We start from the raw sequence: 11,939 nt of genomic DNA on the forward strand, positions 1-11,939 counted from the left end.
AACCCAGGCTGGGCTCAAATTCATGGTGATCCTCCTGCCTCAGCCTCCCCAGCTCCCCAGTGCTGAGATCACAGAGACATTAAAAAAAATGCTCAGGCTCTGGTCTCCCTCAGATATGATGTGTCACAGATGCAATCAGGGTGGGAGGCGAAGCCTGGCATATGGACCCTTTTATCCTTGTCTACAGAAGGAGCTGGGCTTCCCAGAGCTCGGAAGCCAGTTCAGAGCACATGAAAGCTGGTGAATCCGTTCCTGCTGAGGAGCAGCGAGCAGACACAGAGAAGACTCAACTTCAAGAGCCGCACTGACAGGAAATTGAGAAAAGCTGAGGCGAAGCTCCGGGCTGTGTGGGGCGTGGGGAGGGGCTGCGCGGTGCTAGGGGCCGCAGATAGCGCATGGCCTGGGGCTGGGGAGCGCACCCGCCCTCTCTGCAGATGCATGGCGCGCCTCCCAGCCCTGGGCTGCAGAAATGGCACAAGGGTTTCTTTTTGTTTGTTTTTTTGTTTTGTTTTGTTTTTTTCTGGTACCGGGAATCAAACTCACGACCTTGCGCTTGCCAGGCGGGTGCTGTGCCGCTGAGCTAAATCCCCAGACTCGGCACAAGGGTTTCAAGGCTCGTAGAAGATGGAGTGGGGTGTTGAGGAAGTGAACAGCGCAACACTGACTGATTAGACTGTTCTCTGAGCTTCTCAGCCTCAAGAGGCTGAGACCTTTAACCAAACAGGAGGTATGATCCTGGCACTGCAGGAGGCTGAGGCAGGAGGATCTCAAGTTCAAACCCAGCTCAGGAAATTTAGCAAAACACTGTTTCAAGATAAAAAGTAAAATAGACCTGGGGTTGTGAAAAAAAAAAAAAAAAATCAAATAGCCTAAGATTGTTAGAGCCAGAAAAAAAAAAGGAAATAGACCAAACAACACTGATTTTTACCCAATTCAAAAGGAGGCTGTGCTATCTTTAAATAGGAGCAGATTCAAAACTGAGGAAAACTGTACCTTTTTACACTTTGAGTAATGAACTTACTAACTTAACAGATAAAAGATGATTAAAAGAATATATTATATATATATGTGTTTCTTTTTTTTTTTGGAGAAGAGTCTCACTATGTAGTTCAGGCTGGCCTTGAACTGAAAGCGATCCTCCTGCCTCAGCCTCCCTAGTGTGGGGGTTACAAGTGTGCACCACTGAGCCTGGAAAAAAATAAACATACTCTCAAGGAGCAATAAAGCATCTCCGAGACACGATGAGATGTTTCCAAAGCATTCCTAACTGCGGGCTCGATGTCACAAAGAACTTCATCCTTGCGCAGCCCGGTCACACTTGGGAAAGAGGACTTGGAAATGAATTTCACAAATGTTTGTTGCGCTCCTCTTTATTTATTTATTTATTTATTTATTTTTTGGTTTTTCTCCGGTACCAGGAACCGAACTCATGACCTTGCGCTTGCCAGGCAGGCGCTTTTGCCGCTGAGCTAAATCCCCAGCCCCTTGTTGCATTCCTCTTAATGAGTGTCAGGCAGTGTCGCAGGGGCTTGGGATGGGAAGAGTGAAGGACAGAACCCGGCCTTCTGGAAGTTCCTGACCCGGTGTTCTTCTGTCCCTGGCAAATGTCCCATTCTTCAGGAATTCAAGGCTGGTGACATTATTTGTGGGACAGAAACAAATGTCATCCTGACATATATTATTTTTAATGATATCCTGATTAATAGTCACACTTGAGGCTACTTTAAAAATGGAAACAGTCACCATGAAGTGTGATAAGAATTACCCCAAAATAGACTATTTCACCCTTGGTGAATAATTTAGACGCCCGTTCTCGGTGGTGTGGAGTGTGGGAACGGCAGGCGGGGTTGCAGCGCTCTGCTTCCCGGGAACCTGCCGTGTGTATACAGCAGGAGCTCAATAGGAAACGCTGAATGGACAGCCCAGGTGTTTGTACGCACGTTGTATGAGTTTGGGCCGGAAGGACCTTGGAAATTGATTTCGAGTACGGTTAAGAAGAACGGGGATTGGATAAAAAATGAAAGGGAAAAGAAATAGGTGGGGATGTAAAAGCCACGTGCCTTTCTGCTTTTGTCTTAGTTGCTTTCTCCTTGCTGAGATATAATACCTGATGCCCAAAAATTGAAGGAGGAGAGGCCTATTTTGACTCACAGCTTGTAGCAGTTTCGGTCTATAGTAGGCTGACTCCACGGCAGGGTGGAGGCAGAGGAGCGAGGCAGCAGAGAAACAGCCCATGGCATGGTGGCGGGAGGCAGAGAGAGATCAAGGGAGGAGGAGGGAGATAGGCCTTTTCAGGCCACGCCCCTAGGGACCCACCTTCCTTGACCAGACTTCACCTCCCAAGACCATGTATAGCTACAGACTCATGAGTGGACCAATCCACTGAGAAGTGCCACACCTCCGTTATCCAACCACCTCCCCAAATCCCCACCTATGAGCGCGTGAGGCTTTGGGTGGACATCCAGATATAAAACATAATAACCCTTCTGCCATGCTATGGGGCAGCATGAAGACCCCCACCATACGCTGGTTGCCCTTTCAGCCTGGGCTTCCCAGACCCCAGAACCGTGGAGTAGAAAATCTTTTTCTTCCCTTCCCTTTCCTTCCCTTCCCTTTCCTTCGTTTTCCCTTTCTTCTCTTCCCTTTTCTCCTTCTTCCCCTTTTCTTGCTCTTTATTCTCCTTCCCTCCTCCCTTTCTATTTGTTTGTTTTGGGGTTGTTTTGGTGCTAGGCATTGAACACAGGGCCTTGTGCATGCTAAGCACACATTTTACCATGAGTTATTAAACTTGTATTCTTTATAAATTACCCAGTCTGTGGGATTAAATTATAGCAACAGAAAACAGGCACACACACACACACACACACACACACACACACACACACACACACACAGGAATAGAAAGAGAAAATGGAACAGCGTAACAGTATCACATCCTGTTGGAGTCCAACAAGAACTTGCCTCATAGGATGTCACAGTGATGGTCCATATAGTTTGCCAACCTGGGCCCTGCAAAAGCTGACTGGGTGCTGGGGGATGAACAGAGATGCCCACCGATGAGGCCATGCAGTAGCCTTTATTTCCACTCCTGAACTGAGCATGATGTCCTGGTTCTAGAGCAGACCAAAGCTTCTGTGCCTGGTGTTCAGTGACTGATGCGGTGAATGTCTTCTTCTGATCTTAATTTAAAAAGAGGTCCAGAAACAGTCTGCGTTCTTGTGGGGTGGACAACAATCGTCATTCATGGTTTTGCCTCCTGCCCTTATCATAGCACAGTCCCTAGAGATCTGGATTGTGTCACTAAGTTGGTGCCATCCTGGAGCCAGGACCAGGAGGAGGGGGCCAGAATGCCGGAAGCCTGCCCAAGACACATGCACCCCAGGGGGAGGTAGGAAGCCCCTTGAGGATTCAGTGATTGGCCCCTCCAGTAAAGTTTTCAGGGCTCCAGTGGTCAGGGGTCTCCAAAGCAAAGAACACAGTGTGTATCCTGCATCCTCTACCCAGTGAAGGAAGCCCAGCCCGGGAAGCCTCTTTGGGCCTGCCACACCAAGCGGACTGCTGTGCTTCAAAGTCTGGGTACACTGAAGGGGGCCAGCTTTGAGTAGGACCCAGGGCGGGGAAGGGCGCTTCAGCAAGTCCAGGTCCTGGTGCAATTGCTCTGCTACTTGGGCTATAAATTCTGGCAGACCCTGTGGCACTGGGGGTATCAGTACTGGGAAGGGATGCAGCGTAGAGTTTATGAAAAAATCACAACTTGGTTTTCACATGGGTTGTTTTGATATGTGGGAACAAAGCAAAGATAAATGGCAGCCGCATTTAGGGGTGCTCCGCAAACACAGTGTGGACGGGAAATCTCAGTGAACAGAACTGGGCTGAGGTGAGAATTCATGCGAGTTCTGGGCAGTGGCTCAGGGGCTCCGGGACAGAGGCCTGAGGATGTACACCACGTGTCAGGACTTTGTTGCACACCTTGCGTGCCCAGGATGAACTGACCAGAGAAGAGGATGGGGACAATCAGTCACACAAGATGACTTGGCCAGTGGTGGTCGCTGTCACTGTTTGCCCTAGAAATGGAACAACAGGCACACGAGCAGAATGGCGGGGTGGCAGGGACGGAGGGTGTGTTTGGGTTCCACAGCGTGGACCCTGACTTACTGAGGCCAGTCTAGCCACATGTCAGCCTGAAAGAGCCATGGCTCATCCTCACAGGGGTCTATCCTTATCCTGGGGGCGGATTTGCTGTACTTGTCCTCAGCCCCCCCAGCCAGCACCACCATCTGGGGGCTTAGAGGATGCCCAATCCACAGCTGTGGGGGCTGGGGATTTAGCTCAGCAGCACAGAGCCTGCCTGGCAAGCGTGAGGTTGTGAGTTCGATTCCCAGTACCAGAAACAAACAAACAAAACAAACAAACAAACAAAACAAAACAAAACAAACCCCAATCCACAGCTATGGATTTCCACCCACCACGGTGTCCACATGAGGGACACAACTCTCAGCCCATGACATGGGATTCACTATCGTATTACATGCTGCGCCCTCCTGGGAGAGAGGGTCTTGTGGAGCTCTAGAGTGGCCTTCTAAGGCAGCGATTGAAGTATCAGCTCAGAGGCAGCCCCATGAAAGGATGAGGTGTCATCCTTCAGTGTACATGGATGGCATTGTGTCCCCAGGAAGAAGAATGCATGAGTCTGTAAAAAAGGGAGGAGAGACAGAAGTGACTTTGCTCATCACCATTCTCAGTGACACACTGGGGGACTGTGTACTTCTGGACTCTGCAGGGTTGGAGGTTCTGGTCCCAAGAGAGGGTTCACCACCTCACCAGGGTTCCAGTAAAGCTGCATCCAGTGCCAGGGAGATAGCTCAGTGGCTCAGCGCCTGCCTGGCAATCGTGAGGTTGTGAGTTTGATTCCTGGTACCAAAAAAAAAAAAAAAAAAAAAAAAAAGCTGCATCCAGTTAAAGCTTCCACTAGGACACTTACATGTTGGACTCCTTGAACACAGAACCAGCAGATGGACAGAGAAGAGAGAAGTCATGCTGGCAGGAGTTACTGACTAGAGGGAGGAGGTAGAATTGCTTCCCCCTATTGAGGGCAGTGAGGAACCGAGGGATTCACTGGGGTGCCTCCTGGCATTCTCTTGCTTTGCTGTAACTGGGAATGGACATGTGCAGCTCCCCCAAACTGAGAAGGATATAATTATCATAGATTTAAGTTTTTTTTTTCTATTTTGTTTGTGGATTGGTAATTAGTTCTTGATATGGGATCTCACTATGTTGCCCAGGCTGGGAGCCTCCAGCCTCAGCCTCAGAGTAGCTCGAATTACAGGTGTGCACTGCTGTGACTGGCTGTTTCTCATGGATTTAGACTATTAGGAATGGCAGTCATACCACCGGGTCAGCCACCAACACCTGCTGACCTGATAGCGAAGAGCAGAGGAAGGCTGGGGATGCTCGAGTTGTAGCTCCAAGATCAGCTGCAGCAATGGGGGTTTGGAAGAAAGCCTCCCACTGGAGGGACACAGTACAAAGAAGAAAGGTCCATAGGGATCTTCTCTGCTTAGAGACGATCTGTGTGCTGCAAGGGGTGGACTGTGATGGCAATGAGAATGTACCTTAACAACTACCACCTCCAGGGAGCATAAAAGGGCAAGAGCCCTGGCTGCTGGGCTCAGTGATCCACTGTCAAATGCACACTGAGGCTGTGCTTCCTGCAGTCTGCTGCCTGTAAGTAACTGAGCATTGCAGAAATCTAAGACAGGCTGGTTCCTCAGCATGGCTGAGCCTTCCTTGGCCAGTCCAGGGTACCTCCTCTCCCGCTCTCACTCTGTGGCTGTCTTTCCTAGCTTTGCTGTCTGACACTCTTATTTTTCACCTCCCTTCCCATTTTCTCTTCTCTAGTGCTTTCTCAAATACAACACTTATACATTTAATACCTGTAATGTGTAGGCAAATGGGATCTCCAGAAACAAAAGCCCTCATTTGTAGCATTGGCTGATTTCCATGGTATAAATAGTCCCCAGTGGGATCTCTGTTCATGATTCTTGCAAAATTCCTAAGTAACTGTCAGGAGCTGGTACAAGCCATCCCAATACAGCTCTACTCCATCCTTGGGGCTGAAGATGTGGACCAGCACAGGTAGGCGGATGTGTGGAGGCTGAGTTCAGAGTGGGATGAGTCAAAGTGTGGGAGAGGGGGAGGAATCAGACGACTGTCAGCATTTGATATCAGTAAAAGGTACCACGGATAAGATGTGTTGTGTTCCCCAAGGTTCATTGCTAGAAGCATGGACCCCAGTGTGGTGGTATTGAGGCAGTGGGACCTTCAATAGATGAGAGCTAGTGCAGTGTAAGTAGGTCTGGGGGCTTCTCTTTTATGAATGGATTGATGCTATCTCCCAGGGGTGGGTCAAGTCTTGTAGGACTGGATTAACCCTGCAAGAATGGGTTGCTGTGAGCCTCCCCTGAATTGTTCTTCTCTCTGTGATCCTGACATTGTGATGCCAAAGCCCATGAGGGTCTCACCAGAACTGAGTAGATGCCAACACCACGCTCTTGGACCTCCAGAATCATGAGCTAAATAAATGAACCTCTTCTCCAGATGCATTACCTAGGGTGTGTGTGTCGGGGGGCTGTAGCTCAGTGGTAGAGTTCATGCTTAGAATGCACAAGGGCCTGGATTCTGTCCCTGGAATGGAAATGAATGAATGAATACATAAATAAATATCAGCATCAGATATTCTGTTACAGCAACATAAAGCAGATTAAGACAGATCCTCTCTTCTCTGTGCTTAAAGTTTCTTTGGGCTAAGTGTGGTCAAGGCCTGTAATCCCATCAAGTCAGGAGGCTAAAGCTGGAGGATGGTAAATTTGAGGCCAGCATGGGCAATTTAATGAGACTTTGTCTTAAAAACAGAAGCTGGGCGCGGTGGCACCTGTGTACTCATGGAAGCCTAGCATTTGGAAGGTTGAAGCAGAAGGAGTGCTGAGTTCAAGGCTAGCCTGGGGTACATACTGACAGCCTGTTTAAAAAACAAAACAAAACAATCAAAAGAAGTCTTTTGGATACTTTTTCCAAACTTGAATGCTAAAGGAGACGTTTCAAGCCCAGGGAAGAGCTTGCTAGAAATCTGACCTGCGCCCTTCCTTAACGTCCCATGGCCCACAGCTCTACTTATTCCTTGCCGTCCTCTGACTCATTCTTCTGGCTGTGGTCTGATTGACTTTCCTAACACCAAACTCCAGTCAGGAAGAACCCTGCTCAAAACTCTCCAACATGTTGTTGTGAACACAGGTGTGATCACACGCATTTGAGTTCCCGTTTTCAGGAACTGGTTTTCTTTGGATGTGTGCCAGACATGGAATTGCTGGGTCATGTGATAATTCTATACTTAACTTTCTGAGGAATTGCCGCAGCGGATTCCATAGCACCTTTACCGATAGATGTTTCTGAGACCATATGACTTTTTTTTTTTTTTTTTTTTGAGATAGGGTCTTGTTAAACCACTAAACTGCCCAGGCTACGCTCAAACTTTCAATGCTCCTGCCTTAGCGCCCTCAAATGCTGGGATTATAGGCATGCACCACCATGCCCAGCTGACTCTATGATCTTTAAACAGCACCGTGTTAGTTATCGCTTCTTGGTACGTTTTTAGCTCTTTATGCAAGTCTTCTCTTTCCTGTATTATAGGTTCCTGAAAGGTAAGATCTATGTCACATTTTCTTCACCTCATCCTAGATCTCTAGTGCCCTTGTGTGCTAATGCTCTGCTGCTGATGTTCTGCGGCTTAATGCTGTGCCTCACCATTTGCTGAATTTCTCTCCACACTGACATCCCACCAACAGCATTCACTGGGAGTCACACACCCACTCCCCTTGTAATATTCCTACGATTCATCCTGATGAATGAAGCCTCCACCCAAGGAAGTCAAGGAAAATCCTGGTGTTTATTCGCACCATGAATATCATCTCCTTGTGCCACAGTGCGGAGGCACGTTGGGTGGAGATGCTGCTTTTCCGGCCTCAGCCGCTGTGGCGTCAGTGTAAACCTGCCCACTGACCAGTTCATAGAAGATATAAAACCAGAAGTCCTGCAAGTAGCTCCTGACCTTTGTCCCCAGGGTCAGATGTCACAGCTGCCTCCCTCCCTGCAGTCCTACCCTGGAACCCAGCTCCTCTTAATGGTGGTCTTGAAATCGCCATCTTTCCTCCCGGAGAAAAAAACCAAGGTTGAGTGGAAAATGATTCCTCAGCATTCCTGGCCTCCATGACTTTGGGCAGAAGACATCCAGCCAGCAGGCGGGCCCTTCTGTTTGCTTCTTCAATTCTTCTCCCCATAGCTCCTGTTCTCTTTCCACAGCTTAACATTTAACTTGGAAAGAAAAAAAAAAAAAAGCAGCTACTTAGAATTTTGAGCAAATGTTAATCACCACCAGCAGCCTCAGTAATCTACTTTTAACATTTCTCCTGAGGTGGGCAAGGCTAATTTAGCTTGGCAGTGGAGGTCTGTCTGCTATTAACCTCTCTACCTCTTTGTCTTTCTCAAGTCTAGCTGCTGTAGCAGGGTTTAATTGGATTAGGGTTAGGGTCTCAGACAGTTTCATATCTGGAACACTTATTAGATGAGACAATAGGAAACGGAAGGTATGGGTGAGTCATTAATTCAATATCTGGCCCACAGAGGAGAATTCAATCCAGAATTAGCGACATTTGGGAACAAGGGTGCCCCGATGGGATAGTCTTCAGGTCCCAACCTGCTCATTGCCAAGGAATCTCTGAGACAGAAGAGTCTAGTATTACTTGTGCTCTTTTTCTTTTCTTTTTTTTAAAAATTTTTTTTCCCCCGTACCGGGAATAGAACTCAAGACCTTGTGGTCGCCAGGCAGGCACTATGCCGCTGAGTTAAATCCCCAGCCCCTTCCTTTCTTTTCTTTTCTACTGAGGAGAGAAAAATCTTGGCAGCTTGCAGGAAGACAGAAACACTGCGCTGATATGAAAAGCACCAAGAACTGTGCAGGGTTTTAAAAAAATAGCAGCCAGCTTTTGTCATGAACTGATTCTGGAGGCTGAAGCACGTACAGACCGTGGCCCCAAGGTTAAAAGAAATGGTGTTTCAAACCACAGGCCCCTGGAGGACGTGATAGCTCAGGTGCGGAGGAGCCTGGAGGAGGGCATGCGTGTGGGAGGCAGATGACGATCTGATGGCTTTGAATCTGGAAACAAGACATTCCACCGGACCAACCCCACACACTGTGCGCACAGCACACCTCCAGAGGCACAAGGGCAGCAGTGGATGCAGTGGTGCTGGCTGGCACCTTCTCCAGGGGACACTCATCCCTCCCATCCATTGTTGCCATGGATATGCCAGACATATGCCTAAACCCACTGGTTAGCTGTAGCTTTCCACCCCTTTGGACAAGTTGATTGCACTAGGAGTGGGCGCTTGACCCAAGCTGGACCATGAAGTGCCAAGCTTGGCCATGTTCCTTGCTGTGTGGGCCTGGGAGGCAGAGGCCTGCAGGGCAGAGAGAACAATGAAATGAATGCAGAAAGGAGCCTAGATGAGGAACCCAAGAAAGAGGTTGGATTGGTATTTCCACCTGTTACTGAGGCACCACTAGATCCTTATAGAGGGGCCCAGTAGACAATAGCCCCCACTTAGCATTTAAACTGGGTCAGATTGGGTTTCTGTTGCTTGAAGTCAGAAGAGTTCTGAACAGTATGCTGGAGGTTAGAGTCAGGGATGGGACTCTACTTTTGTTGTAAGTGCTCCATAGATTTGGAACACAAGCCCTTCAGATGCTAAGCATCTTCTCAGGACTTGGAGACAAGAGTAGGAAGGGTTTCTGAGACCCAATCAAGGAAGAAGGTTTGAGGATATAAGCAAAGAAACCAGGTGTCATGAAGGTACCATGGGTAGGCGAGTGACCGGCCACCTTCCACTACAAGGCTGAAGATGGCAAGACGTTATTCAGTGGGGAAGGGACTGCAGACTCTGCTCCATTTACCAAACTCCCTTAGTATTTACCAATGTAATGATTGCAACAACTCAACAAAAGCAAACAACCTTATTAAAGAGACTTCAGTAGTCATTCCTTCAAAGAAGATATATAAATGGCCAATAAACACATGGAAACGTGTCAGCTTTCCTTCAGGGAAAGGAAAATCTAAATCAAAATGAGATACCATGTCATAGCCTTTTGAGATGGCTACACACACACACACACACACACACACACACACACACACACATACACGTGCTGGCAAGGATGTGGAGAAATGGAGCAGCTATGGTGAAAATAGTATAGCAGTTCCACAAAAAAATTAAAAATAAAACCATCATATGATCCAGCAATTCCCACCTGCAATCTGGACCCGTGTTTTCCTTCTGATGTCACTGTCTTTATGCGTGGCTCTGCAAAACGCCCTCATCTGGGGCAGGGTGCGTGCTAATCTTACCACTTCAGATGCTCCCTCTTCCCCCACCCCCCAAATCCCACCTGCTCCTGAAGTTTCCCCAACCCTCTTACTGGAAAAAGTGTCCCTTTCCTTTGAACTTTCACAGTGTTCTGACGATTTTGCTCATAGCTCCTCGGTCCTAATTGCTTGTGTATTTGTCTTCTCTTTGCTGCATGGTGTGCTCAAGCCAGCAAGGAGGGAGGGAATCTTACTGACCCAAAGATTGCTTCCGGCTGACATCAGTGTTTGATACACAGCAAAATTTCAATAATAGTTGAAAAAATGAATATAGGGGAGGCTGAAAAGGTTTGTTAATAACAGTATGAGAGATTAGCGCAAAGTGAAATTTAGGAATATGTCTCACACTCACAGCTATTTTCTCCCCTATACAATTTGGCCTATGAATGGTTTTTTTCCAGTACCAGGAATTGAACTCACAACCTTGTGCTTGCCAGGCAGGTGCTGTGCCGCTGAGCTATATCCCCAGCCCTTTGGTCTATGAATGGGAACAAACATCAGTCACTTGTGTGACCATGTTAGTCTTGTCATGTCTGCTCACAGATGTACCATGTTATTGTTTCCAAGAATAGCCCTTCACCAAGGCCTGTCTCTCCTCTCACCTGACACACATACCAGATAATCCTGAAGCCTTCCTAGAATCACAGCAGGGAAACCCAGGAAGATGTTCCTGGCAAATAGCTTCTTTGTAAAGGTTAAGTTATCCTGTACCATGGTCTGGATTCTTGTGTGGCCCAAAATCAAGGCAATGGTGCTTAAAGGTGGGACCTTTTGATGGATGATCAATTAGGTCATAAGGGTGGAGCCCTTGTGAATAGGATTAGTCCCTCTAAAACAGGCCCGGGGAACTCCTTTGCCCTCCTCTACCAGGTGAGGACACTGCAGGCTGTCTTGATCTTGGGCTCTTCAAGTGTCTGAAACTGTGGGAAATAAATTTCTGTTGGTTATAAGCTACCCAGTCTACGGTATTTTGTAATAATGGACTAAGGCACCCTCAGTGGAGGCACTAGAGATCCTGTGACTGGGCTCACCATCTCACAGCGGTGATGTGGAGAAAATGACAGGCCTGGCCTTCAATGTGGGGCTCAAAGGAAGGGAAGGGTAGGAAGGGGAGGGAGGGCTGCAGCCTTCAGGGTCATAACTACATCTGCTGAGCACTTATTTCGTGCCAAGCATTCAGCTGAAACCCGCACACTTAGTGGATACAAGTTTCCTGTGACTATTGAATGACAGCTAGTGCAACTCAAGAACTGAATTCTAAATTTAATTTAATGATTTGTTTATTTATTTTGTCTTTTTTATTTATTTATTTTTAAATTTTTATTTATTTATTTATTTATTTTTGTCTTTTTGAGACAAAGTCTTGCTATGCAGTTCAGGCTGACCTTGAACTCACTTTGTAGCCCAGGCTGGTTTCGAACTCACAGTGATCCTCCTGCCTCAGCTTCCTGAGTGCTGGGATTACAG

This window comes from Chinchilla lanigera, unplaced genomic scaffold, assembly GCF_000276665.1.
Source record: "Chinchilla lanigera isolate Chin_1 unplaced genomic scaffold, ChiLan1.0 scaffold00002, whole genome shotgun sequence".
Classification (NCBI taxonomy): domain Eukaryota; kingdom Metazoa; phylum Chordata; class Mammalia; order Rodentia; family Chinchillidae; genus Chinchilla; species Chinchilla lanigera.